Source organism: Ursus americanus, chromosome 8, assembly GCF_024610735.1.
Source record: "Ursus americanus isolate L20-20 chromosome 8, mUrsAme1.1.p, whole genome shotgun sequence".
In the NCBI taxonomy this organism is placed as follows: domain Eukaryota; kingdom Metazoa; phylum Chordata; class Mammalia; order Carnivora; family Ursidae; genus Ursus; species Ursus americanus.
In genome coordinates this window covers 52874641-52880640 of record NC_142134.1, presented here as the reverse complement: position 1 = coordinate 52880640, position 6000 = coordinate 52874641, and positions in this window count along the sequence as shown.

The following is a 6000-nucleotide window of genomic DNA, read 5'->3' as shown; positions in this document are numbered from 1 at the left end:
ATCTCTTGCATCTCGGAAGTTCTCAGACCACTATGATCAGCACACTCACATCTGTATTGTCCTCTCAAAGAAAAAAAAAATCACTTGGGTTTTTTTGGTGTCCAAAGACATATTCTTCCTTTTCCCAGAGCCCAAAATGTCTAAACACTTCACTCCATCTGTGAATGGAGAAGTTTTCTTTACTTTTTAAAAATTTACTTATCAAAAACCAGTTGAGCCCAGTTAAAGAGAAGTACTCTGTGTCACCAGCAGCATCATCAGAACACCTTGCATTTACTTCCTAAAGTTAAAATACAGGAAGTATTATAGGAAGTATTACATACAAGATGTTGGCTAATCCTCACCAGAAACGCCATCAAATTTATATATAATTCCCATTTGACAGATGACGAAACTAGTTCAGAGAGAAGAAGAAACTTGCCCAAGGTCATCACCCAGTAAGAAATGGAGTCAGGATTCAAAACTGAGCCTGTCTGGCTCCAAAGCCCACAGTGTTTTCATGATTCCAGGTGCCCAAAAGTTCATGTACTACTCTCTCTGCCTTCACCTGGAATTTCTAAATATTTAAATCCTTATTTGCAGTTAGCAATAAGAATAGTAAGCTCAGAACCATATACTGATAATTTGGGGATGTAATTTTCTTTATTTCTTTCAAAAATCTTTCCCCTTTTTCTGACCCTTTTCCCCGTCTTCCCTTACTCTGTTTCAGAGATATCTGCATTGGTAACTACCCCACACGTACACAAATGCACACACATTCTCTCTCACATACCTTTCCCCTCTTAGAACTTCCCCTAATTTCAGAATTCTGCCTGCCCTATTTCTTCCTTCATATATAAATTGCAATGAACAGAGAACCTGCGTTACCTCAGGAGGACGGAAGTTTATTTTAAAGGCACTCCAAGAAGTAAGGAACCATAGCAGCACACTGCCAGACCTCACAGAGAACTAACAAAATGGCTACCGCAGTAGCCCTGGTGGTCGGACCATCTTACTGTACTCTCCAAAGTGGGAAAGGCTGTTCTCTACTCTAGTAATGAGTCAGCTTCCCTTTGACCCTTCCTCTTTCTTAATCTTCTTCTCTTTCTACTGCCAGCTTCTCTTTATAAAGGCTGCCTTTGCTTCTATTTCTTCCTACAGCCTTTTCTAGGTGTCATAGCTTATGGACAGGACAGAGACATCCTGAGGGTACTTTCTGAAGATAAGAAGTCTAATTGGATCCATACAAGGAGCTCCAAATGGAGCATCTCTGTTGGGCAGAGGACCCAGGGACCGTCTGATAGCCTACTGGCCTATTTTACGTCTTGCCTTTGATACGGCCAAGGTCCGGGGAGGAAAGTCACGTAACTCAAGGCTCCCCACTGGTGGAACGAAGGGACTGTGGCTGTTTTCCCTTAAAGCCACTACAGGCTAGCTCATAGTCTAGTATGAAGCAGGCGTTAATTGAGTAAAGTTCCTCTAGTTTAATTATAAATATCAATAAGAGATAAGAGTGGCAGTTTTTTTTTCTAAATTATATTTCTTTTTTTTATAATAACATTTTTTTATTATATTATGTTAGTTACCATACAGTACATCCCTGGTTTTTGATGTAAGGTTTTGATGTAAGGTAGTTGCGTATAACACCCAGTGCACCATGCAATACGTGCCCTCCTTACTAGTAACATCACCAGTCTATCCCATTCCCCCACCCCGCCTCCCCTCCGAAGCCCTCAGTTTGTTTCTCAGAGTCCATAGTCTCTCATGCTTCATTCCCCCTTCTGATTACCCCCTTTTCTTTATCTGAAAAAGGTAACAAAATTCTCACATGGTTAGGAGATTCCAATAATTTATCATTCACTTACTAAACTTGAGTGCTCACTTCGGCAGCACATACACTAAAATTTACTATACTTGACAAGTATATGGAGGGGAGAAAATTTTTGTCTGAACAAATAAATTGAATGGTCCTAAATATGTAATGGAAACCTAAAGGAAGATTTTACAGAGATTTGGTAGATACTCCATTATCAAGGACTAGAGCAGCACTGTCCAATAGAATATAGAAATAAGGCAAGTCACACAAGTAATTTTAAGTTACCTAGTAACTATATTTAAAGAAACAAAAGGAAACAGGTTAAGTTAGTTTTAATAATATATTGAATCACTATATCAAAATATTAACATATTCAATATAAAAACTATTAAGATATTTCGTATTTTTTTCATAAAATGTCTTAGAAATCTGGTTTGTGTTTTATACTTAGAGCACATTTCAACACAGACTTGCTGCATTTCAAACACTTGGTAGCCACATATGGCTAGTGGCTGCCATATTGAACAAATAGGGCTAGGGCCTTAACTTAATTAATGACCATCCTACAATTAGCCAAAAAACTGGAACTCCTATTCACAGACAGAATTTTCCCCAGTAATGCCAAATATTGATATTTCTCATTTCCTCACCTTTCCTGACTTCAGCTCTTACACCCCTTCTCAAGTGACCCTGTTCACTCTGCAAATGACCCTTTTGTAGAAACGTCTATCAGGACCTGTGTCCTCAGAAATTACCCACAAAGCCTTTAGGGATAAGAAAGAATATATATAATACATTATATATATAATCAGATTTCTTATCTTCAGAATGTACCCTCAGGATGAGTCTCTGTCCTGCCCATAAGCTATGACACTGAGAAAAGGCTGTCAGAAGAAATAGAAGCAAAGGCAGCTTAAAGAGAAGTTGGCAGTAGAAAGAGAAGGAGATTAAGAAAGAAGAAGATAACGTATATTAGAGGTGGAATGGAGGAGAGAAGAGTGAAGATAAGCAAATACTAAGTAAAGATTAAAGAAGAAAAGAGAGAGAAAATGGATGGTTTTTAGAAAGGATAGCGGATTAAAAGAGAAAGCAAAAACATAGTGGAAAGAAGAGGGGACAACAAAACAGAGAAAATCAGGATGGAAGGCAAGGGACAGGATAGGAATGGAGACCCCCAAAAAAGGGAGAAAATAAAATTTATAGGCTAAACAAGGGATGACAAAGGGAAAACAGTAGAGAAGGAAAGGAGTGGATTTCTCATCCAGGTACCAGTTATTATTATAGCTTTATTAATAAGTTGCTTCATGTTTGTTTTAGACCGAGTAATAGAGAAATGCCATCACGTAACAAACATCCCATAAGACATGTCAGCATGAGGAACCTCCCTAGATTTCCTTGTTGGCAACCAAATATGTGCAATGTTTTGACTGAATATGAAAAAAGTACTCACTGAATCACGCTTACTAAGATATCTTCCAATATATCCAGTGGCGTGCTAGAGCTGGGTTATACCAGCTCATAAGGGCCAATTTTTAATTTTTAAGGATTTTGTGAACCAGTTATTAAAAGGAACTACTATTAAAAATTAAATTGCATATGCTTGCAATTAAATAAACTATATTAAAATCAAAAGTAATAGGTAAGCAAAACTCATCGTTTCCTAATTAGTTTACTAGATATTTATGGTTTGTTATGCTCCTGAAGTTACTCACGTCTTTTTTATCGGTATGACAGAAACACTCTAGAGAATGCATAGCATTGTCTTTCCTGGTTTTTATGTCTCTAGTGGAACACATCCTCCAGTTATTTCCTAAGAGTCTTTGAGGGTTAATTTAGAGTGGAATTTTGCATGTCCTGCTTCATATTTGATTGATTGTTTAGCTGTATCTAAATTCCTAAGTTCCAAATAATTTACCCCACACAATTTTATTTTCTAGCTTCTGGTATTGAGAAGTACAATGCCATCTTGGTTTCTGATTGTTAGTATGTGCTTTTCTCTTTCTCTCTGGAAACTTTTAGCATCATTGTCTAACATTATTCTAAAATTGCTCTAAAATTTCAAGAGGAGGTGACTTCTACATTTATTTTGCTGGGCATAGTTAAGAGATTCAGGTCTTACAGTGGAATTTTTTTGCTGTATTACTTTGACGATGTCTTCTCCTCCTTTTTCTCTGTCTGGAAACACTAGATGCAGGTGGACCTCCCAGATTTAGGCTCTTATTTCTTATTTTTTCCCTTACATTGGCAACTAATCCCTTTGTTCTAAGTCCTTAAAACTTCCCTTAGCATAATTTCCAATGCTTCCATTTCTTTGGGGGATAGGGCTATCATAGTTAAGTTCCAAGAAGTATCTTCAAGGTGTCTTGGAAGAGAGGTTAACATCCTCATAGGCCACATCATCAACATGCAACACTCCTTCCCCTGACTCTCAAAAACATGAGTTCCTGGGACCTAGTAGATTAACTTTGATAATGGATGGTCATCCACTTGTGTGGTTGTTAATTTGTGGAATTCAAGAACTGACTGTGTCATAGTAAGGGGATGAGGTCCATTAGAGAGCTCTGAAGCAGTGAAGGAAGGCAGGGATGAGCTGGTCCAAAGTGTTGGGTAGCCACTGGAAGAAATAGTCCAGAAAGAGAGAACATGAGAGGTAGCCAGAAATTCAACACGCCTCTGAAATCCTCAGGAGGGACTGCTGTCCTGTAACTATGCAGATGGGGGACTTGAATGGTTTTACTTGACAATTAAAGGAAAAACTAGAAACTTTGGTGATGTTTGGGTTGCATTAGTGAGGTTGAAGTTTTCTGTGTGTTTGTTCTCTAACTGAATCCTGTTTTGAGCTGTCCATCTCATTGCCAATATACCAACTGGGATTTAGTGCTTTTCTATTTTATTCTACTAGTTCTTTATATAAAAGAAAAAAGTCAATTTTATCTGTAATATTTACTGCCAGTTTACTTCTCAATTTACTCTCTCTCCATTGGCCATGTTTAGCTGTTTGTATTTGTTTGCTTACTCATTTGCTTGTTTTAACAGGGAGCTGTTTCTAGTTTTTATGCAGTCTAATTCCATCTCTTTTCTGATTTTATTTAATCCTAGATGAAGCCTAGGACTATCTAAACTGCACATGATTACCAGCTCAGCTCCAGTGCCACATGGGCTGGCATAAGATAATGAAGATCCCAATAATAACAATAATAATGGCGTTGTCATAAGAGCTAACATTTACAGAGCTTCTGTTCTGCACCAGGCACTATTCTATGCACATTACATGTTTTAACTCATTTGATACTCCTAACAATAGTATGAGGCAAATACGAGTATTCTCATTTATATTCAAGGTAATAAAGCAGAGAGGGAATGCATAACCACTCAGGGTCACTAGAAGGTGGAAAAGGCAGAATTCAGGCTGTGGTGGTCTGTCTCTGGAGTGCTCATCCTACTCACTGTGTCCTGCCAGCTGTAGAGGGAAGAGCCAGACCCTGGCTTTCCACACTTCATACCCGTCATTTCTTATAACAAACATAGGGAAGCATCATTATTCTCATTTTACAGATGTGAAAAAGGAGGCTGGAAGAGGTTAAGGAATTCATCCCAGGGCACAAAGCTACAGAGAAATGGAGCCAGGACTTAATTCCAGAATGTTTGTGTACAGAAATCAGCTTTATAACCTCTATTCTTTACTACTTCTATCTTTGATGATGTTTTGTGGGGGATTTTTTAGTTTATATTTATATTTTTTGGGTATTTTTTTTAAGTTTTAATTTAAATTCCAGTTAGTTAACATACAGTTTAATATTAGTTTCAGGTGTACGATAGAGTGATTCAACACTTCCATACAACACCTGGTGCTCATCACATCACGTGCCCTCCTTAATCCCCATCACCTATTTAATCCATTCCCACCCCCTGCCTCTGGTAACCATGTTTGTTCTCTATAGTTAAGAGTCTGTTTCTTGGCTTGCCTCCTCTTTTTCCCTCCTTTGTTCATTTGTTTTCTTTCTTAAATTCACATATGAGTGAAATCATATTGTATTTGTATTTCTCTGACTCATTTCGCTTAGCATAATGCTCTCCAGCTCCATCCATATCATTGCAAATGGCAAGATATCATTCATTCTTATGACTGAGTCATAGTCCATTGTGTATATACATACCGCTTCTTCTTTATCCATTCATCAGTGGATGGACACTACAGCTCTTTC